The following is a 23,138-nucleotide window of genomic DNA, read 5'->3' as shown; positions in this document are numbered from 1 at the left end:
TCTGTTTATGTTGTGTCAATTCATTTCATTGTGTCTACACATGAGTTTGTAGAAACACAATCTCACTACCTTTATCGCAGAAATGGATGGATAGATGCATACATTTTATGCAGAGGATCCACAAAATTAAATGAAAATGTGAAGCTCTTTTAAATATAAAGGGACTTTTTTTAGATAGAGGTGCTGTCCATGGTCCTGCAGCCTCAGTCCCACTTATTGTGAAAAGTTGGAGCTACAGTTAAGAAACAGAAAGTTGGTACTTGTGAATGTGAAATCTATCTATCTATCTATCTATCTATCTATCTATCTATCTATCTATCTATCTATCTATCTATCTATCTATCTATCTATCTATCTATCTATCTGTCTATCTATCTGTCTATCTATCTATGATGCAGAACATCTCAAGGCATCTGGCCATGAATGAATGCATATTTACCCTCTTGACCACGCCAGAAAAATGATCATACATATTTCATGAATATCAGGATGAATACTTGCATACTTACTAGCAATTGCCTTCCAATATAATAACTGAAACTGGTGTCAATGCAACTGCATGGCAATGATTGATAATGAAAGGCACTATACACTATACAACAGTAACAAGTCATGGCTGGTATGTTGTTGATGTAAACTGTGCTTATTTTGAGCTTTTGTGCAGCTGCTGCACAGATATGTGCTTTAGGGTGAAAGAATTTTTTTTTTCATTCATTTTTCATTTTTTACTGACCTACATTTTGAAGATTGGAGGAGAAACTTTTACAGTATGCTGTATGTTTGTTCCCCTTGTTGTCTTCAGCTCTGGAAAAGTGCACACTTTACAACTCTTGGACAGCACATTTTTGACATTTGCAGCAACATGGAAAATGATCTTTTGTTTTTTCCCTCCCGGACCAACAAACACAGTCGTCCTCAGGCCACTGTGCTTTGCCAGCTGTGCTTAATTAAATCACTGTTGCATTAGACCAATCTGTAGCTTGTATCCATTACTCACAACACAGCTACAGTTGAACCTTTCAGAGGAGAGCCATTACTCACCACAATTAAGTTAGAAGACCATGGGCTTTTTTTTTCTTCCTTTAACCTCTTTTCTTTAGATGGCATAACCAACAGACACTGCTTCTCACTGAAGTTAGAGGTAGACAAAATCTTAAGATGTGAACACAAAAGGAGCACAAAGGACCAAATATCCATTATTTTGAATGGCATTATTAAAGTTGTGCATAAAGGCTGTGTTTCCTTACCACTGACATGACTTACCTAATAAAATCACCAAGTTAACAGCGCCATAAACTTTGGAATCCACTGAGTTCATATAATATACAGATATATATATATATATATATATATATACATATTATTTCAGGTAAACTGAGGTATATTTTCTATTTTCAGAGATAACCAATCATGTATGTCAGAGCAGAATACAAAGACATGAGGACGATTGGAAAAAACAAAAAGATATTCAATAGTTTCCAACATCAGTCAACTTTGAGGTTGAATCTCTTGTGTATTAAGTCCCAACAGTTCTTATACATGTCCTTAAAGTTTCCTTTGTCATTTTGAAGGTATATGAACACAAAATCTACAAAATAACTGTTAAAATGTATTTTTTAATTTATTTTTTTAAATGAATATACCATGTTTATTTATAAGTCATTTATTTACGTCTCTTCGTGTTTTGTTTTTGTTTTTGTTTGTAAAGCTGTTGTTCAATAAAACTTGAAAAAAAAAAGAAAAAAAAAAACACTAGCTGCGTAAACTAACCAGCTGACTTCCTGTGGCGAAATTTGAAAGCAAACATTTCGGGGGAGACTTCCGATTTGTTGCACACGCTCGTCAATCTCAAAGGATTTAAAAACGGTTGGAAATGTTGATAAAACGCCACGCGTGTTGTGAACAAAGTGACCAAACATCCTCCCATGGAATTCACATGGAAATCGTCACAACACGGAACGTTTGTTTTTGGACGCGTGGAGCCTCACAGACGCCACCCGGACGTCAGGACAGGACACGCCGTCAGTTCAACGAGCCAAAGGTAGGGATTCACCACCGCGTCACGGTTGTTTTTTCTGTTTTGCTTATTACGAAATGATGTGGTTCAAATATGGAGAAGCACAGTTTGGTTGTTATGATGCAGCTTTAGTTTCAATGTTGTGCCTCATATCAGGAAATATTGTCTTTCCGTGCAAGTCTTCTGGAAACATGGGCCCGTTTTTGAATAATATTGGCATTTAAACTGTATAAGTTTGCAGTGGATGGTTGATGATTGATATTTACTGAGCAAAAACACAAGAGAAACAGTTTTTCCCACGGAGAGCTGTGTCCCCTGAAGTTAAAAAACACTTTAATGTTCATCCACAATAGCACTTGAACTACAGATTGCATTCTACCTCAGCTATTTTCTCAAGTAGTGCAAGAGTAATGGCCTGAGCAGTAATTTTTTGTTAGTTATTGCTTTAGGCAACATTATAAGAGAAGAGTGGGATATAAAAATGTAGTATTCAAAGGCAGGTTTAACACTGGATCTGACAGACGTGCTCTTCACTTCACAGCAAAGAGAAAAGGAGGTGAGGAGAGGAGTCTGACGAGCAAGACTGTAGGGCATGAAATTAATTGAGTGAAACATCAAACTTGTACCCTGCAGGTCTCATTATGCTGATGAGAAGTGAGCATTTACTCTAATGACATGGTACCTGATCTTTTACCATCAAATGATGCAGCTCAGACGAGATGTAAAGACGCTCCGAATCTTTCATCAGTGATGGGTTGATGTGCCCGAGAGTGAAAATCGAGGCTGGCATTCATCACTCCTCTGCAGGACTAGTAATTGGCCTGTCATGTGACAATAGTTACAGCTTTGAGTGATTCCGAGTGGGACGACAGTGCCTCAGTGAAAGAGGAACACCCAGATTCAAACCTGTGCCAGCAAGTGTCCATTTTTAGCAGCAAAGGTGATTCCCACCAGCTGTGGCAGCAATTACTGTTTCACAGCCGAGTTATAAACTCGGAGGAGAGGGAGTAGAGGACACACGTTAACCAAAAAACACCTGCATAAGGACCATACAGAGCTGAAACTAACGATTATGTTCATAATCAATTAATCTGTCGATTATTTTTCTCAATTCATTGAGTAATCGTTTGGTCCGTATAATGTCAGAAAACGTTAAAAGATCAGTGTTTGTCAAACCTGGAAAGGATGTTGTTCTCACATGTCCACAAACTAATGATTTCTTTGTTATTTGGAGCAAAGAAACCAGAAAATATTCACATGTAAGAAGCCAAAACAATCGGAAATCTTTGTTTTAATCAAGCCAAAAAAGCTTCAAACCAATAAACCGGTTATCAAAATAGCTGACGATTAATTTAGTAATCGATTAATAATCGATTCATCGAGTAGTTGTTTCAGCTCTAGGACCATCGCTTGATTGCGTAACATTCATTCATTCATTCATTCATACATACATACATTCATTCATTCCACATAATCTCTTGGAATTTAAAGCAGTTTGAAAAGCAGCAGCAGCAGCATTTATTTTACAGATCCTAATCCAGGTCTCACGGCAGTATAGCGCTCTCTCTCTCTCTCTCTCTCTCTCTCTCTCTCTCTCTCTCTCTCTCTCTCTCTCTCTCTCTCTCTCTCTCTCTCTCTCTCTCTCTCTCTCTCATCCCTTCCACTGTCCCTGCTTCTGTGAATGCACATGCAGCACACAGTCACGGCTTATTCATTGTCCCTATAACCATTACCACCCTGTTTCTGAGAATAATCCACGACTGCAAAACACTGGAGTGTGCCTGCCCGTCGCTGTTATTGCTGCCATGCTTTACCCCATGTGCCTCTGCACACATTCTCCACCATCTGCCATCATCGGTGAGGGGAAAAGAAAAAAAAGAAAAAAAAAGCCCACCCTGCACTTTTGGCTTTGCATGTGACTTCACAGCACAATTTAATCTGCCAGAGGTCAGTTCTTTGCCCTGTAGTCTGTATGGAAAATGTCAGACATGTCAGACATGTCAGAATATCAATACACTCTCTTCATTTTTTTTTAGTACAAAAATAATATAATATAAATATAATATATAACAATAGTGTACTATTATTATTATTATTATTATTATTATCATCATCATTATTATTATTATGAGAATAACATAATGAAGGCAGGCTTGTCTGCGTCTACATTTGAAGACCGTATGATTTTCTGCAGCAGTAGCGTGCCGTGTGTACCGTGTGTTAATACCAAAGTGTCCCATGTGAATGCAGCTTCAGTCTCTCTGGGAACAAGCATCATGTGCTGCCACCTACAAATAGGCTACAAAGTCAGTGTGTGTGTGTGCGTGTGTGTGTGTGTGCGCTGTGCTTTGCCATTTGCCTTCATCCAAGCTGCGAGTGCTAAAGTCGAGCCATCTTCTGTAGGTCAGCCGTGCATGGGTGCACATCTGTTTAGCAATGAAAGGAGAGGCAGTATCTGTATCGGTCCTGTACTCCAGTCCAAATCACTGGATATTGGACAGGTAAGAAAATCTGATAAATCCAGAAAACCTATATATATGTACAGAGTGTGTGTATATATATATGTGTGTGTATATATATATATATGTATGTGTTACACAGATGTATAATTTACAAGCACAAAATATAAGCGTGTACAAAATATTATGTTAAGGAGATTTTCTTATGCAAAAGAACAATCAGGGCTGAACATAATGGATAAAATATGTCATTTATATTTTCCTTAGATACATTTTGACGGCGGTTGTATCCATAACTAAGGCAAGAATTGAAACCATAAGATAAGGATAAATGTATGGACATCTTTAGGAATGGACACGGAACATTGAACAACCACTCACCCTTGCGTAACATGTTACATGATAGGAGTTTCCCAACCAGCACATTCTGTGGCTTAGGAAAACATTAGCTCATGTATCCATCAACAGTGTAACGCTGCATGAGTTCGACCCTTACAAACCTTTATCACCAGGTAGAGGAACGCCAATTCAAACCTGACGCCGACTTAAGAAAGAATGCCATTTCAAAGCCCTTTGACCTTCTGATCTAACCACAGATTCATTATTGATGAGGAAATGAACACCGACCGTGGTAACAAGCAGCACTGAACCCAACTGAGTTTGGACGAGAGTCTGAAGGCACGATTGTTTCAGAGACGCTAAGTCGCGAGCGGTGGAGTATTCGTGTTATTTTCCACTCTGGGTCTCATCACTTAGTTCCCAGCTTTCTGGGGCTGTTTTCGGATGATGAAGAAAAAAAATCAAAAAAAAAGATGGCAATGCGCTTGTCATCATGAGCAGATTTACAGCAATGCTTTTTGCAGCGTCCCTGAAAACGATTACATAAAGTGACTAGTATTCTATCCTTAAAGGACACAGTGACGGTATCCTCTCTCTATTTTTGGTAAAGACAAAGATTTGCAGGAAGGAAAAAGTCATAAGACTGTGGCACTGTTGTCCTCTCCAAGTTTTAGGAGGAGAAGTTTATTACCACTGATGTCAAACTGCTGGTGGGGCTCATTGGAAGTGATTACCGCATCCCCTCTGTGATGTCCACGTTACCATGGAAACTGGTATGCCCCAGTAGATGTGCTGCTGTCCCTGTGCCGTTCAGGGCTATACTTTTAATTGCTCTGTGGTGGTGGTGGTGTGAGCATTAAATGTCTTCATTACGGCTGTGCCGTGAATTAAATGCACATTATGCAATTTTTGTCACAGAAGACGTAGTTAAATCATGCGCGTGTGTGTGTGTGTGTGTGTGTTTGTGCTTTTTACAGGCAGAAGGCACAGCAAACTGCAATGAGCGTAGCTGTGATCCACTGGTGGCAAATTTACACAATAATACAGAAAACACTCTGGATCAGACGTAGTTCTGAATATTTCCTTCGTCACTCATTAGGGCTTTGCTCCAGACGTTAGAGCAGAGATGATGTTATTAAAATGCAACCAGAATGAAACGGCTCATTACCTTGAATGGAAACTTTCCATTTCTATGTTCCATATTTGATCTTTAAGAATTTCAATTGGCCGATTTGAATAAAAAGCATTGTTTTATAAGCAACTGGGTGAGAAGACTAAATTAGAAAAATAGTATGAAGTAGGGATGCATGATATTGGAGTTGCTTGGGCCGATGACCGATACTGATACAGTATATACAACTGCAGGGGTCCTTTAGTCTCTTCTGTAGTTAAATTACACATCATATTTTGCATACTCATGTCACAGCAGATGTAGATAAACATTTTCACTGAGCAAAATGTAAAACAATCGAGTCGTGAGGAGGTAGCAGACGATTCAGCCTCCTGCTGTAGGAAGATCTTGGCGTATCCGAGTATACATTTTTAAAGCTGATATCGTGCCAATGATATTGTGCTCCCCTAGTGTTACGATATCAACCTTTATGTCATGTTTACTTGACAACACTGTGCTTGTTCTCACTGTGAAAAAGTGTTGCTGTCACGTAGGACTTGAACAATCCCAGACTCCCCGGACTGATCTAGAAACACGTGAATGTAAATCCACTTGAGCGTGTAGGATAAAACATGCCTGTGTTTTCACTGGGGACATGTTGCACGCAGCCACTGCACCCGTTTTATATGGAACTCATGAGGGAGGACGGAGGCTTTTTTATCTTATTTACTGTAATTCCAGTTTTTGTTTACGGCAGCACGAGCCACTTCATCATTTTAATGAACATCCGCTTTGCACTGCACTGTATTTCCCTTTGATCTCGACTATCAGCTACTGCAGTGCCAGCCATTTTTGATGTCCAAGGAAAGATGAGGGGTCATTTAGGGGAAAGCAAGTCTAGTCCAAGTTCAGTGAACTGCTTTTTTAAGATGCATGCCGTGGTCCAATTCAGTATGGTTGTGTATTTGTTTATTCTTGCCTGTGGTCATTTGTCAACTGGGTTGTTTGACAGTCTATGTATTATTCTCTGTCTTGTTCACCCACACTTGAATAATCTGAGCTTCATAAAGGTGCTGTTCACTTGGATTGAATTGCTTTGAAATGTGTGGTGTTTGGTGGCCTGACTTCTTTCACTCCCTGCATGGATCTAGTATATAGTATATAGTATATAGTGGTTGTTGTTGTTTTACATGCAGTTTATGGTGCAACCATCACAAACCGATTACCTAAAAGAATATCACACTATTCAGAAGTGACTCACAAAGTTGTGGGTTCATTTGCTGGATAACTAGACAGAGAAATGCACAGTATGCAGAAACCTGTTTAGAATGACCTTAGCGCTTATAGTAACTCTTCACTTCACTAAAGCAGAAATGTGGCTATATTTTTTTGCAGTGAAGGAATAAATAGCTCTGTGCTGCCACCACCTGGTTACCAAGGCAAGTTACATTCCATTGTACTTTGCCGGATCCTGGCACTCACAACCTAATGATGATGTTGTTATTTTAAATGTATTATCTGTGTCTTATATTATGAATTCTTATTATTATATACAAGATCTGTCTCCAGTCAGTATTGTTGATGATGAATTAATTTAGCAGTTTTACAGTCATTTCATGATCTGCACACAGCATATTGACAAAAGTGAGCAAACGGTAACTTACAGACATTTATGTCACATTTGTCTTTTATCTTTTACTAAGAGAACACGTACTCATCACTTATATTCATCATCGAATAATCCGTCGATTATTATTTCCATATTTGTTTGGTCCATGGAAAATTGTGAAAATCTGTGGAGCAAAGAAACCAGAAAATATTCACATTGAAGAAGCTGACAAATCAGAGAGCTTGCTTTAATGACTAAACAACACTTAAGCTGATTCATCGATTATCCAAATGTTAATGAATTCGAGTTATTCAAAGCTTGCTAGAAGGAACACAATCTCAGTTAGTACTGTACTCTAACCTCTAATGCTTGTAGTTGGAATAATGAATGGCGTAATAAAAGCAGCGGCTCCAAAGGAGGCAAGAGCTCGGGTAAATCAAGAGCAAGTAAAGCTGAGCGTCTTGTTCACTTGTTCCTTATGTGTTCATAGAAATGTGCAGTGTTCATCAGTGAGCCACTGCTTAGGAACAGCAGGTGGAGAGAGATTTTAAACATGTATATAATGGTACATGCAATGGCTTATGTAGATGTGTGTGTAGATGTGAGCATTTTGTTTATTCTACCGCGTTCTCTTGAGCAGTGAAACACTGGGAACAAACACACACATAATCCTAGATATACTAACTCCAAATATGCAGCTGACAAGCAATTGAAACCCTCCTTTAACAATTAGAGTCATTGTTTTATGGACGGTGCACATATAAAGTGTCATTAGCAGTTTTTCCGTCGTAGAAAATTAATGGGTTTGAAAATGTTTTTTTTTTTTTAAATTGACGACGTCCAATAAAAGTAAGTGAATAAACGCTCTCTTTAGCATATTCATGGTCTTTAGATATTTATTATCACTTGTCTAGACGGCAATGAATAAATTTGGTTTAACATTTAAGCTCCGTCCTCTGTGGAATGTCTGCTCCATTAAGTGATGTGCTTTACTTGAACTTTATTGCCGCCTTCGTCTCCAGTAAATGGGGCTGGCCCATATCTGGGGGAAGAAGAATTAAAAAAAAAACAAAAAAAAAACTGGGAGGAAATGTTATGATTTAACAAAACGAACTTGGCTCCATAGAAATACTGCACACGCGACAGAAGAGGGCAGTGTTGACCAAGACATGGCTAGGCCAGTTTCACTGGTTTTTACTTTTACTGGTCTTGATGGATTGCGAAGGTTCCAAATGGAACACTGAACATGACTTAATTGTAGGTTGATTATAACGTACAAAGAAGGTTTAAGTGCATGAAAACACGTCCGCTCGACTGCAACACTGTGACTCATTTCAAGCTTAAGGTTAATATGCTGGATGTAGCTTCAGACTGATGCTCTCAGAATGACCTGACAGGAAGGACCAAACCCACAGCACAGTGTGAGTTGGATTACCACACTGGGAATTAACAGAGGAAGGTTATAAGCCTGTCTGGGCTTGCCAGAGGCAGGGTGAGAACTACAGAAACTGTGAGGCATGTGAGGAAGGATGGACAGTCGCACAGATGCACGGATAGATATTTTAAAAAAAAAAGAAAAAAGAAGAAAAAAAATATCATTGTTTTCATGTTCAAAATAATTTTCTTGCCCCCTCAATATATGTGTTGAAATATCCTTCCCATAAAACCTCACCGGTAGAGTTAATTCTTGCTATGAAATCTTTGTTAAAGTATACTTTGAAGTTGCTCCTCCAACGAAGGGAGGTGGACGGTGTTAAAAGTCAATCTTAAGTGTGGCACTGATGATAGAAAGTTGTTCTTGTGGGGGGAAATGGTGACATACCTATGTAACATTCATATCATTTGAATTATGAATCAGAGTAAGGAGGACTCTATGTTCTAAGCTGATGAATATTTAAAGGACTGAGTATACAGATCATCCTATTGACAGAGGGAGAATACTAATGTCCCCGTCTCTGAATTTGATTAGAGGTTAAGCAGAATGCAAACTGCATAATTTATTTTTATTCTTGCATTTTTGCACCTTTTTGATTTGGCTCTAAGGATAAGGAAAAAAAAAAAAATCAACGCGGAAATTGCATTTTAAAATGGTGACGTATGACATGAAAATGAGGGATAATTGGTGTGATTTGTTTTAGCGCGCTAAATAAAGTTAAAGACTTATTTTTCAACTTTCCTTGTGCAGGAAAAAAAAAGAAAGAAGAAGAAGCTGTATTTCGTGTGCAGCCAAACTGCTCTGCGGCACAATGCGACTCGTCCTTTCTCAAGGCCCACGCTTCAGTAGTTGTCATACACTGAGAGCCCACTGTCCCCACTGACACAGACATTGTGCACAATCTATTAAATTGAATGTTGTATTTAACTGGTTTGGAGCCAGGGCAGAGTTACATGCTTTTGTATCATTCTACCTCTTCTCTCTGGTGGAATGTGCTTATTTCAGCGAGAGAGCGGCAGAGGAAGAAAGTGGGAGTGAGAGCCCATGCAGGTGAGAGTGTCTAACAGTGAGGAAATCAATATGATGTAAATTATTAAGAGCTCAGGAATGTGTCTGACCCCTACTGTCTTGCAGCAGGCTGGGCTCTGAAGGCTGGCAGGTGGACGCGAGCTTGGACTCTCCCTCTAACACTCATTAGTGGCTGGGATGTGGGGCTCCTTGCGAGTGGGAAGGCAGGGATCACAGCGGGGAAGTGATGGCCCAGGCCTCTCACATCCCAGCTCAGCCTTCGCTCTGGCTCTGCCAGCCTCTCCCTGGAAGCTCATTAGTAAGTGCACTGATGCATAAGAGCTAGTCATTAGCTGGGCTTTTTTTTTCTGTCTTCATCTCTCTTTCCCCCGACACTATGTCTGATCCTGAAGACCAGTGGCAGTGCTGGTTTAAAAAGATGAGAGAGAGGTCCACATTATCGCAGGTACTCTCTCCACATATGTATATGAGACGGCGGTAGCCATCCGTCCGCTTTTTCCTCTTCTTTTAAAAGGAGCGAAGGGTAGGGGGTTTGGAGTGGGATGTCAGTTTGGAGTTCTTCAAATGGAGCCCATCCATAACCCTTCAAACCAAAGTGTAAACATTAGCACTTGACCAGGACTTTGGCTGAGAGCCCCTTTCTTCCTGCGTGGTTGTTTTTGATCTGTGGTATTTGCTTTTGCTGCTGGCCAGATCCCTTCAGCACCTGATGGTTGCCCGGGCGCTGTGTAAATAAGATCTGGGGCCCAGGTCTCTTTGGGACTGCAGGGTAAATAAGGTCTCTGGTGTGTGCAGTGTGCCTGGCAGCACGGTGAGCACTGGTGTGGAGGCCTCCAGAGAGATGCCATCCCTATTTTTCTTTACTCTATCTACTGTAGCTATTTAATTCTGTTATCCCCTCTCTCGCGCACACGCACACGCACACCTCCCTCTCAACAGACATACTCCTTTATGTTAGTCGGTTGTAATTGTGCACGTTCTTGTCTTGTGAAGGCCTGTGTGGGTCCAATATCATAATAGTAAATGTTATTTGTAAAGCACATAAAAACAAACAAATTAACATGCAATTGATCTATATTAATTAATACTAAAATAGTAAGACAAGATTGCACCAAGCTGAATGAAATCAATTTTCAAATCGGAGGAGCCGTAATATTTCAAAAATGTGTGTCAAATCACCATTTTAGATGAAATAATTGTCCTGACCTGTTCACGTCATATAGACGGTGATCATTTTAAATGTTTTATTCAAATGTAAGTGAGAGTCATCACGTCGCAATTGCAATTTCAGTCTAATAATCACAATTAGGGTTTTATTCAAAATCGTTTAGCCCAATTTGTTGTTCCAGTGCAAGTTCCACAAAGGCTTTGATGGAGTGACTGACTCACTCTGTAACTTCACATTTGCAACATGGTCATGGAAATGCCCATGGTTATAAAAGTGTATTTTCATGCGCTTCTGTAATGCATGGCGTTTACAGATGAACACGACTGATGCCGCGATTGTACGCACTCGTATTTGAACGACACATCGGATCAAGCTCGCGTCTCCGAGGAACAGTTTGGCATTTAGCAAGTCTTAAAACGTCAGAAAGATAAATGATGATGATCGTACCTGTAATAATGTAATTACTTTCTCAATGGTAATCTTCCCAGCCCGCAAACAAATGGATTTCATATACTACTGAAAGATTAAACAATCTAACACCTGAAGTTTCCATGACTTATTAAAACAAAAAGTAGCCTTGAGGGACCTGCAAAATATTACAGTCATTTCATTGCTCAACCTACATATTGTGTAGCGTGTTGCTTTCAGGTGGTCGCAACAAACAGCTGATAGTTGCCCTTTTTTAAAAGACATAGCTTTCCCCCAAGTAAATGTACGAGAAGCCGATGTAATATATCAAAGTCTTTTCAGTGGAAGAGTAACCGATAAGGAGCCGAGTTTCTATGCTATGGTGTCATTCAGTCACTGTAACGAGGGATTTGCCTTTGTGGAAGTTTACTGAGTCAAATCTCATCAGCTTAATGTGATCTGGCGCAAGCCATGCTGGATCCCCTTATGCCAATTAATCCAGGTTGTAATTCACAGACTCCTGCTGACCAATTCACATCCATTGTTGATAGTTTTTGGCTGCAGGAGCCTCGAAACCTCCTTGTTAAAGCCAAAAACCACAAGAAACCCACCACCTCTCTCAGCCCCATAAAATTGTCTGCTGATTGCCAGCAATTAGTAAAGCCATGCAGGCTGAGGAACGACAAGATGGGGCATCGCTATTGCAATGCATGGGCGGCGTTGGCTCACACGCCAGCCGAAAGCCTCGGCAATGTTTGTTAACCCTAGGGGTCACGACTGATTCACTGGTGCAGACAGAAAACAAGATTTATGTAGCACAAATCAATACGCAGTCAGACTTTTACCAATCCAGGCACTTCTCTCTATCAGTCTAACATGACACTAATGTGTTTTTATTCCTGTTTAACCCGGCCTGTGATGAATCTGTTGGCAGGCCAAGACAGAGACGACGAGAAGCAGGATGCCCTTGATTAGTTGCGGAACACATGGCGACATGCAGAGGCTGATGCAGTGGCATGTCACATGATGCAATGCTCCATCAGTCTTCAAGTTTCCTGCTGAGGGTTGTTTATCCACTGTTTATCCATCACGGGAGCAATCAGCGATTTACATCCCAGTGCCTCGCGGAGTATCAAATGGACTAATGACATTGTACTTGAGTGCTGATCCTTCCTAGTGCTGTCTTAAGTAAATTAGAGTCATTGCAGTTCCCTTTTTTTTTTTCTAAAGTGTTCACTACCTTGCCGTGGTTGTCCGTGCCATCAGCCCTGATTTCATTAACATTGCTTGTCACCTGAACACAAAAGGACACACACCTGACGGGGCACTCGCCGCAGCCATCTCCAGAGGAAATGATCGTACAGTAGGAATCCTCCTCGTTCAAGCCGGCGGGCCACTAATGTGAGATTTCTTTAATGTCTTCCCCACTCGGCCCCGTTAACCAGGGAAATTGGAAAGTGACATGAGTGACGGGCAGTGTTCTCTGAGCACTGACCAGCCGGCACAATAGATGGGTCGAGTCTGGTGCCAACTTCTATTTCAGGGACTGCATTCCAATTGATTAGAAGGCTTGTGAAACAAATGCTGGTGACACAAATGAGTGTATGGTCCTGGCAACTGTTGGGCACAGTGCCAGGTGTCTCTCTCTCTCTCTCTCTCTCTCTTTGTCTGTCTCCCTCCCATATACACACATTAGTGACACATTAACAGCTCACACAATGTGACCACAGGGATAACTTAGCAGCTTTATCTCGCTCCATGTGATTATGTATCGGACCAGCTTTGCTTGTTCCCTTGATCTCCACTTACTTAAGAGCACTCGCGAGCCAGTGCTCTTAAAAATGCATAACCTCTATTTAACAAAAAAAAAAAAAAAAAGGAAAATCAAAAGATTAATGAAATAGAGAAATATTCCCGGATTTGTATTGAACTTTACAGTCAATTCACCTTCAATAAAAAATAGTTTTGACGCACTGTAAAGTCATTGTGGCCTGAGCATGTACGGTATTTGTGGTTTATGGTGAAACTGTGTTTGCGTGCAAGGGCAAGGACATGTCTTTGCATATGTCTGGTCTGAGCAGCGGCGGCCGGCGCACTGTAAACTTGTCTTTACGGTGAAGTTGATGCCTGGATAAACAGTCCGAGTGTGGATTGTTGTTCTGGAAAATGAAATCACACGCACAATTTGCATTTCAACGAGCGAGCGGGTCTTCTAAAACAAGAGCAACTCTTAAAACAAAGCTTCATAAAAGACAACAAAGTGGCTTTGATATAGCGATGAAATGTTTTATGAACACTTTTGGAGATCGCGTGTGTAAATCCATAATTCACTTTTATTTCGTTTTTTTTTGGTTTGCTGCGTGTTCGGTGTTCACACAGAGTCATGTATTGCGTGTGGCTCTTTGTAAATCTGCTGTGATTGAGACATGTATGAGGAAGCCACGCGTGAAATTTATGCGTGGCTGATGAAAAGTTCAGTAGGCCTGTGCCAAACAAAACACTGTTCAATTAAAAGGAAAGTAATGGCATCCTGTGTAATAAAGGATATCTGTGCATACATAAACTGGCAGAAAAGCATGATGGCTCATTCACGTCATGCTATGTAATTTAGTTAATGCATTTCCCCTTGCTCTTTAAAACACTTGCACATTCAAATTTGCCATCATAATCTCAATGACAGAGGACATTAATTATGGTTGTTGGCCGATCGCTGTTTCTTCACAACATCTCTGATTAAAATTTCACACATTGTAATGATGTGCTTCAGTGCTAGAAGCTGTGAAATTTACTAAGCAGTCACTGGGATTAAATTCTTCTTTTTTTTTTTGTTCGTGGGGAGGTTCATTCACTACAAACGAAACAAAAAAGAATTATGCAAATCAAAGCTGTTAGGTGCTTCAAGAGCTTTATTTAAACGTAAATGGTAATGTATTGTTGCAACTTCGTCATTAAAATATTGTGCAAATTAGGCATCAACAAAAGAGTATCTTCTCTGCAGATATGTGGGTTCAAATTTCATATTTGGGAAGTTTAATTAAGCAATAGATTATATTTTGAAAGGAGTGCTCACTTTAATGAATCCCCGGAGACCCCAGATAAACACTGCAATGGTATCAAAGCATTCATCTCTTTAATGGATGTAAAAATTAGCCATGTAAATGGCTTTGAGGCTGTATTTTCATTGCTTTTGGGAATATTTACCAGATAAAGGCGACACTTATAACCTATATTATACATTTACTTTGGGTTTTTGGACACCGCATGGTGTTGTTCTATGCCGTTTTCAAGGACAAACACACGTAAGCACATGTTTAAAGCATGCTTTTAACAACAGCGCCTCACACAACAACGGAGCATGTAGGCTTTTAGTCGTCATCTACAGCGGTAGACTCTTCTGTTTCGGTCTTTGCGAGAACCATTGGTCGTTTTTCCTTTGCCTAAATGTGGCTCTATATTCTGCAGAGCCAGTGAAGCCTGGTACACTGTGTGATGGAGTGCTACGTGCCCAACATTTACCTCCGTGAGGCTGGCTGTTGTTTATCCCTGTAATGTCCATTTTATTGGGAATCTCAGCAAGTCTTCACACTACCTGCTGTGCTCAGCCGTGTGGAGAGGCCAGGACCAGTCGAGTGGTGGTCAGTGCCTGTCAATCCCAATCACAGGGATCAGTTAGCAGCCATCAGTCTGAGAAGTCATACCCAGACGTTGCCCGTCTTCTTTCTCCTCACGCTCTACCACCAAAGGCTGTCCTTTTTTTCCAATTACTTCTTGTTTTTTTTTTAAGGTCAAATTGTAAACTACTGATTTTATTTTTTTTATTGTGCCTGGTGTTTATCATTGTTTCGAAATATAGAAAACAATTCAATATTTCTTTAAAAAAAATATTATTTTCAACTTCAAGAGGAGGCTGTTATTCCCCGTTGTTTTTCTTGGAGTCTATAAAGAGGAGGGCTGATGTTGGGGAAGAGAGCAGTCAGAGGTGATAAGAAGGGAACACCACAATATACTCTGTCGGCTGGAAAACAAATACAAAACATTGATTATATCATCTTTACAGACACCCAAAGCTCACTGTGGCTGATGTTTACCTGACATGAAGTAAACAGCATGGTGGACTGTAGAGCGCTCTACTCTGCATTTCATTTGCCGCCGTGCCCCTGGTATACGTATGTCTATGACCTGTTCCCACCCCTAATTTCCCCCATCACATTCAGAGCAGACCTGCCAACGGTCAGCTTCATTACATTCAATATCTTAAATCACCTCTCATGTGTTTCCTACCAGTTTGGAGCTCGGTCTCCACTGAATCGCAGTCATTTAAATGTTCCTGTGCTGATTGCGGGTGCAGGTGGTAATACATTAAGGGACTGAGACAGCCAGTGGCACAGTGCTGAAAGACCTTTATCCATTTGCACTAAGTTTCCTCTCACATTCAGGAGCATGTCGGTCTAATTAAGCCAATGGTTTTGACTGTCGCCATATTCATATGGGACAGCTCACTTTAAGTTGTACAACAAGGTGATTCTACATCATATATACTCCACCAGGCCAATAGATTATGCCGCGGTCTAGGGAATTCCAAGAAGAAATTGTACATTAATGAAAGCGGAGAATGGCTGCGCGGAAGAATCGCGACAGGGTTATTGCTCTTTTCCTCTCCTATCTTTTTAAGTAAAGGAGGCTCAGACCTCATGAGAGGTGTCGATGTCTTGGATGTGAAATAACTACTCATGATGCTCTTTTGTTTCTGTGGCAGTTCCAATGAAGACGTTACTTAAGCTTGGAAAAAAAAGAAGAAGACAGAAATCTAATTTACCGGATTGTATGTGAAATTTCCAAGTGCATGTGTTAATAAGAAGAAAGGTGGTTTTTTTTTTGCAGATGTGGGTCAAACCTGTGGCACTTCCACATTTTTTTTTATAAAAAAAAAAAAGAAGAAGAAAACAACTTGTCAGTGAGCTTGACCACAGTCAGTTCCCAGTACGTCTGTCTCAGAGTTATGAGCTCTTCTAGCAGGTAAAAGCCCTCGGTCCATTTCCATTCTAGCTTCCAGCAGTGTGAGTGGTGTGACAGCCTCTTGGGGCAAAGGGATTATTGAGATCAGGCCTCCCCCAGCCCTATGCCTCTGGCCCAGCCAGCCAAGCCATCCCAGTCAGTTCCTCAAGCCCCCCGGTGACTTACAGAGCAGCCCACCAGGCGCACAGAGAGCAAAGAGGCACCAGGGACCTCTCTAATTGTCCATGCTTTGGGCGGCTCTCTGGCAAGCCAGCATGAAGAGGGCCCCCAGTCCCAAGCCTCTCCACAGCCCTTGCTCAGAGATTCTGACGATATCTTTGCTTTGAGGATCTAGGTTTCTAAAGCTCTGTCCTATGGTGCAGCTGGAAATTGTGAATTTCTCTGAAAGCCCACTTTCAACATGGTCAGTACAGTGTTAGAGCAGGGTCATATTCTAAACTGCTCAAATGATCCTTATGATTCATGCTGTACATGTGTCCACTCGGTTAGATTCCATTCCATTTCTTTTTTTTTTTTTTTCTAAGTTTTTGGCTTTGAAGCACTTGGAGCTTTGAAAAATACGTATTGTGACATTGAAATAGAGATAGTTTCAAAATGATTTTGGCACCATATATGCATGTATTTCATTGGTGCCAAAACTATTTAGTCATAAAAAGCACTGGAATGTGTACTATGTGTGTACAGTGCAGATAGATATTCTGTCAAATCCCCCCCACCCCTCCATTGCTGAGGAAGCACTATATAATATTGACCAGTGAGATGGTTGATATTATTGCAGAAAGTACAAGGTGCTCTCCTGTATGTGTTCCTGTAGGTTGCGTGCAATATAACTGTGTAAAGTGGAACATTGTCTTCGTGAGTAACGTCTGTAATCATAGTAGCCATTACCACGAGTGCATAGTTTGTTTCTTTGTTCTCTGTCCTGGAGCTATACAGATTTTTTTTTTTTTTTACGAGGATCTTCTGTCAACCGAGTGAGAGCTGGAGGACTTGGGGAGGCTATGGCTACTGGGAATTGGATGGGGACTGACAAGGCCACCCATACAAAGGAAGGGTTAGCCTCAAGTGATCCAGCTGGGGGAGGGGAGGCAAATGAATGTGTACAGCCATAATAATCACACAATTACTTTGTTATTTGCTGCTTGTGCTTTTCTGCCCATCGTCTTTTATTTGTCTTAACACCTGCAGACCTCTCTAGCGGGAGCTGTGCAGCAGAAAATGAAATCTGTTAAATGATTCTCTTCGTCACAACATTTGCCAGCGAAAGAAAGGTTTTTCTAAAAATTCTAATGACGGCGCAGAGGATCGTGGCATCGGGCCCCTCTCGTGTGGCTTCCCAGACGCATGATTGGCCAAATTAAACCAAAAGCAATTATGAGCCACAGTAATACTTAGGTAAGCATGCCTTTCGCAAAGACTGACAAAACATCGCAACGACTGCGTGTGTGTTCACAACTCATTTGCAGCATACATTACTCCGCAACGTCTGCAGCCATTTAATTAAAGTTATTCCATCGTTCACCTCATCCTCTTTTAATTTATAGACAGAAAAAACCTTGTTGGCTGACAAAGTCCACATTAAAATCTATTCTCGGTGTGGACTAGTAATCACACAAATAACAATCAATCAAAATAGGACGAGTGTGACTTTTTGTTTTCGTGATTGTGTTTTCTGCAGCGTGCTTTAGCTGTGGTTTGCGTCAAGTCATGGTATTATACCATGGTATAATACTGGTATTATTATATATATATATATATATATATATATATATATATGTATATTCACTTAGTGTGTGTTCTTGTATTTGTTACCTCTTTAGGACCCTGTCTGGCATAAACATTGATCTTGTAAGGACCAATAGTCCTCATGCAGTGCTTTCAGGCAGACACGGTTCTGTTTTCTGGCTCTGGTGCCGTTCTGGATCCTCAGAACCTTGGTGATTTTGGGCGAACCAGCTTAGGGTAACACAAGTTTAAGAGGAAGCAAGAGGTTCCAGCTGAGAACCAACTTTTAGGATTCGGAACCAATTTGTTTTTCCAGTTTGAAACATGCCAGCTGAATTAAAATTAGGTTTGTGAACCAGCACGGAGCCCTGCTGGTGTTAAAGGGCTTATGGGGACCAAAACCTGTTCCTAATGAAGCAGAGCTGTAATTTTACTGGTTTTTGAATTTGAATATTTCAAGACGAGGTAAGAAAGAAGCACAACAAATCACACAGTGAGCAGGCACTAGGTGACAGTGGAGAGACAAACACCATCTTTTATAGGAAGAAATCTCTGGCAGATCCAGACTCAAACATGTGCAGCCATCTGCCTCAGCTGGTCGGGGTGAAAGGAAAGTAGGGGTCAGAGAAGAAGTAGGGGAAAGAAATGGGGCCGGGAAAAAAGAGCCGGAGTAACGAGGAGAGATGGAAAAACTGTGCAAGATGAATCACAAACTTTGTGTGCAGTTGCAATCAAAAATGAAGGCACTATTTGAAGGTAGATGTGCATTTCATTTATATCTGACTTTATAACTCGTGAAAAACAATGGAAATATATTGGTGGAAATTGCAGGTGGTGTGATTCCATCTGAAGATGGATTCTTTATTTTTTACAGAATATCTATACTTAATAAGACCAAAAATGCTCTCACTGTACATATTTTCTGTCCACTGAAAAAGTTCTGAGCTCAGTAAATAGGTAGTTAGGTATGCTGGTCATGCCAGTAACAGCCATGCAAAGGATAGCCAGACAATAGCCCCTAACTGGACTGTGACAGGGTAATTACTGTGCGCACATAATAAAATTCTCTTTACATAGGTCACTTGCAAAGTGTAATTAAAAAAGCGTTATAGATTATTTTTATTGAAGCAATTAAACCAAAAAGCAAAAAGTAATTAAGTGTGGAGGTAATAATAGTGTTGGTCAACAGCATTTGTTTTGAGAGAGGGATTTGTCAGCCCCACCTCTCTAATGCAGCACAGACATCCTTTAATTTACACTCCACGATTTTATTATGTTAAACTGTTTTTTTTACTGTGTAACAATTATGTTTATAATGCCAAAAAAAAAAGAAAGGGAAAAAAAACCGAGCGGGATTTAATGAAATCGTTACCATGAGTGATAATTGTGAGTAAATGCTAGATTTGAATTATCGTCTCCCTCTATGTACTGAATTAATGAATCGTTACTATTCATACTACTGGTCTATAATTATGTTAAATTGGCCGTCTTATCTGCAGTCAAAGACTCGGGATTATCAGCGTCTTGACTGTGTGGACTGTGCTGAATTCCTTGTGGATATACGCCTGTCCCCTGCACAAAGAGAAAAAGAAGAGATAATATTGGGAGGTTAAACTCCACAATTTCCTCTTAAAAGATCTAAGGAGAGCTATTGCTCAAATGCGCTCGTGCTTTATGAGGGAAATCAGACTGACAGGTCTGCGGGGCATTAACATCCACTTGACTTTGAGTGCAGCTGATTTTACAAGCCAACACATACATGAAGCTGACACATCAACTGTGTTGATCTCTGCAATTGTGTCAGGTAAATGAATTCAGACGATATGTAAACGCGGAGGGGAAATATGTTGCCCTAGTTAGCATACGGGCCACTTGCATTTCATAAACGTATTATAATTCAGGCTGCACATTTCCTGAAAATCACAGTAATAATCTAATTTCCAAATAGGGAAATTCAGCAAGGTCGTAGATAATGCGGTTAAAAGAAGAGGGAAGATTGATGCTTCTGCAAGTCAAACGCTCATGAAGGAGTTTAAGGGCTTTTTTTTCTTTCATATGCATATCTGTGCTTAACATAAATTAAACCAGAGATGTATGTGGCACCCTGCACCTGTCCTGTGATTGCACTATAAACGATCCTGACACGCAGCCAAAGAAGTTATGTACCGTGGACGGGTAAAAAAAAACAAAAAAAAAAAGGAAAACACAGAGCGTGGTGTATCAAACACCAGAAAGGATATGTCATGCAAAGGAAGCTGAATCAAAGTTGAAGGCTGTGCCGCTGATTTCTCGTGTCAGTCTGTTGGCACCGTGGTTTCCATGTGATGCTTTTCCTTTTGTTCCGTCTCCTGTCATTGGGAATGCGAACAGCAGAGGGCAGCTTGAATACATAAATACAAACTAGAAGGGTGCATCTTTCAGTCATCAAAGGCATGCACTCGTTTACATCCCTGGGTTCCCAACACGTTGTTCGGCTTCTGTCTGACAGCTGGCCCCGGACCGCGGAGAGCCGGGGACTGTGATCAGCATCAACCCTTTCACAATTCCACACCAGGGACTCTGTGAGGGAAGAGGGGGAATAAAAGGAATGGGGGAGTGACAGGTAATTGACCAACACCGGCATAGTAGCAGGTCATTTTTTGAAAAGCACCGTGCCAATTTGTAAGCCACATAAAATCTTGGGGTCTCTTAGTCTTTTTTTTTCTTTTTTTTTTCCCTCACTCTTTCCTGCAGGTTGGAGAAAAGAGTAGGGAGAACCTTACTGCTGCAGAACAAACCTCAGAGAAAACACTCCATGCTGTTTTTATTGCTAAACTCATATTCAGCCATTGCCTGCCCTCCCTCCCAAGCTCTCTCTCTCCCTCTCCCTTTTACTCTCTCTCTCTCATTGGGGCTGAAGATGAATCTGCCAGCATGTGCCCATGCTCTTCATCACTGTCAGGTGCCCCATGGTGGTCCTCCTCCTCTCTCTCAAACTGGGCACCAACCGCTGGCTGGAGTTATTCCTCACCTCCAAAACTCTCCCCACTGCTTCTAAATAAATGTGGCTGTAGTAACCGAGGAGTGTTGCTCATCCATCTTTGCTGTGTGCGTGTTGTGTGTGTGTGTGGAGAGCGCGGTGTTTACTGAACGAGACGCAGAGCCCAATAAGCCTCACAGCCGCTGTAAAGGCACTGTGTTACGTTTTTGTTTCTGCCCCACAACTTAAGGAAATTGTGTTTGTTTTATGGTTTGTGGGAGTCTCGCAACGGATTCACAACAATCACATATAACCGTCCACCTTTGTGTGACTTTTATACATTCAAATTAGGTTTTCACTGTCTCAGCAGCTCATTAGCGGATGTTTGTCGGGGTTATATCACTCACTAAAGGCTCCTGATAAGTTGATAAGTTGTTTTCTTTTTAATTGTTTTTCTTTTTTTTTCTTTTTTTCCTGTAATTAAGGTAGCTGCACTATCTCCTGACAGGGTGGTGTGTGCAGCGTTTGTGAATGTCAAGATGTTGGTCACGAGAGCTACATGAATGAACGGATGCACGATAAACACGCGTCACTGTATGCTCACGCGTTCTATTTAAGTGGGAGACAGCTGCGTGCACTGTATTGTGCTGTATGCTGCCACTGGTGAACGAGGTGTGTTTTGATTTCCTGCCGATGTGTTGATTATCAGCAGACAGTTAAAGAGGACGCGTTCATTTGTTTTTCTTTGAGGTAATTGTTGTCCTTATTGTCCCCCCCTTTCGTGCGGATGCACACGCGCCGTCAAAATGCACACATTTAAATGAAAATAGGAATTGTTTTCACTTTTCTTTAAGGACTTATGGAAATGCCAAGGTTGTGAGTCAGAGGAATAAGGACCAGTGATACAACCTGATTAGCACTTAAATCAAATGACCTGCAATGCCAGACCTCTGGTTGATCTCTTGTGGAGCACATTGGCCGGGATTCGTTCCTTTCTCCGAGTCAATCTCATTCCTTACCACAAATATGCACTTATTAAGTTCCCCAAGTTCAATTTGAAATGGGTTTGTAATTAACAAGTAAGCCAAGTTTGAAAATGTCACATTTATTGTATATTCATATCTCCCAAATTCAGTTCTGAAACAGAATGATGTGTGTTTTATAGCAGTTATGATAAGAGGCTTACGCAGTCAAAATCTCAATATAGATCATTTGACAAACGTCTTTGGTGGCCACTTGTTAAATTGGTTTCATCCGCATATTTGGGCCTTATTTAAAAGATATCTTTGAATAATGGTAAGCAGTTTAGCCCCTCTGAAAAGAGGAGGGTGATGCAAATGAACTCAATTTCACTCTGTTTTGTTTAATCTATAACATTGTAGGGTTTCTGGGTTTTTTTTCCTTTATTTTGGCAGAGTTTATAGCTTCTATATTCCGGCATAGATTAATAAAGCTTAGGCACACCTATCTTGAATTTAAGTCAGTCTAATACTCCTCATTGCATATCAAGGGCACAAGAACATATTATCTGATCATTCCTTGCATTCATTATATTAATGAATCAAATATGAATAAGTGTCCCTCTTCACAAAATGTTCATTACCATAAACATTAATATTAATGCCATTATGTGGTTATGCTGAACTAAAATATCTAATGATGGTGTTTCAGTGTGCTAGTGTTTGCAGAAAGAGGAAAACCAAAACACCTGACCACCTGATTTTTCAAGTGGTTTTGGAAACAGAATTGCGACAATTGTAGAAAAGCAAATATATTTCATTTGTTTTTAAAAGCAAATCCTTTTTCTACACCCTACTACACCTCAGTATTGGACTTAAAATACATCGTCTGCTCTCTGCTATA

General features: G+C 40.6%; 1 protein-coding gene across 1 annotated transcript in view; it reads left to right on the top strand.

Annotated features, from left to right (window-relative positions):
• The first annotated feature begins 1,806 nt into the window (after positions 1–1,806).
• The window catches only part of scn1laa (sodium channel, voltage-gated, type I-like, alpha), a 177,542-nt gene continuing 156,210 nt past the window's right edge, over positions 1,807–23,138 (top strand). Inside the window, exon 1 of the mRNA XM_044052537.1 lies at positions 1,807–2,041. The gene's annotated coding sequence lies outside the window, so the exon portion shown is untranslated. The remainder of the gene's footprint in view (positions 2,042–23,138) is intronic.

Source organism: Solea senegalensis, linkage group LG2 (genome assembly GCF_019176455.1).
Source record: "Solea senegalensis isolate Sse05_10M linkage group LG2, IFAPA_SoseM_1, whole genome shotgun sequence".
NCBI classification, from domain to species: domain Eukaryota; kingdom Metazoa; phylum Chordata; class Actinopteri; order Pleuronectiformes; family Soleidae; genus Solea; species Solea senegalensis.
Note: the sequence above shows the minus strand (reverse complement) of the source record. Positions and strands in the feature narration are given on the sequence as shown.